Genomic DNA, 771 nt, shown 5'->3' with positions numbered 1-771 from the left:
GGGGTATGTGGCACAGCACTTGGTGAACTGTTGTAGTAATTCCATCAACCTAGTTGAAAGACTTGCTGTCATGTTTGAATGCTATGGATAGAGGCCTTTATGTACTCTTAGCATCTTGGCCAAAAATATCAGCAGTGTTTTCTTGTAGAGCTCAAAGTACATTAAATAAGCCCTCAAGTTCAGGCCCAGTTCCTTTGTACCTTGTAAGGGAAAAGCAACACAGCTCAGGATGGCCGAGTGGTCAAAGGCGCCAGACTCAAGGCTTTACACCTTTCTTCCTGGAGAGGTTTCTGGTCTCCTGATGTAGGCGTGGGTTCAAATCCCACTCCTGACATATTTATTTGATTGATCTCTAGAGCAAATTTCACGGTGAGTCAAGTCTTTCTTTGTACGTGCTGTGGCAAAATTGATTGTGCTTTCCATGTGCACAAGATTCTTTTTTGGTCTGACAGCATTTAATATTTCACGTAAGACCAGTTATACGGAAAACCTCAGCAGAATGCCGATCTAAATCGGCGCCCCTTATGTAGCTACGGAATCAAGTTTGCCTGCATTAGAGCTGTCGAATGAGCAGTTTGGTACCAAGCCCGGCTAGCTCAGTCGGTAGAGCATGAGACTCTTAATTTCAGGGTCGTGGGTTTGAGCCCCACGTTGGGCGTTTTTAAGTTGACATTATGTTCTTGATGGGGGTATGTGGCCCAGCACTTGGTGAACTGTTGTAGTAATTCCATCAACCTAGTTGAAAGACTTGCTGTCATGTTTGAATGCTAT

General features: G+C 44.4%; 1 non-coding gene across 1 annotated transcript; it reads left to right on the top strand.

Annotated features, from left to right (window-relative positions):
• The first annotated feature begins 585 nt into the window (after nucleotides 1-585).
• On the top strand, nucleotides 586-658 carry trnak-cuu (transfer RNA lysine (anticodon CUU)). The gene has a single exon. It is a non-coding gene; the product is annotated as a tRNA-Lys (tRNA).
• Nucleotides 659-771: the final 113 nt, after the last annotated feature.

This window comes from Poecilia formosa, unplaced genomic scaffold, assembly GCF_000485575.1.
Source record: "Poecilia formosa unplaced genomic scaffold, Poecilia_formosa-5.1.2 Scaffold398, whole genome shotgun sequence".
Taxonomy (NCBI): domain Eukaryota; kingdom Metazoa; phylum Chordata; class Actinopteri; order Cyprinodontiformes; family Poeciliidae; genus Poecilia; species Poecilia formosa.
This window is presented reverse-complemented; position numbering and strand designations above follow the sequence as displayed.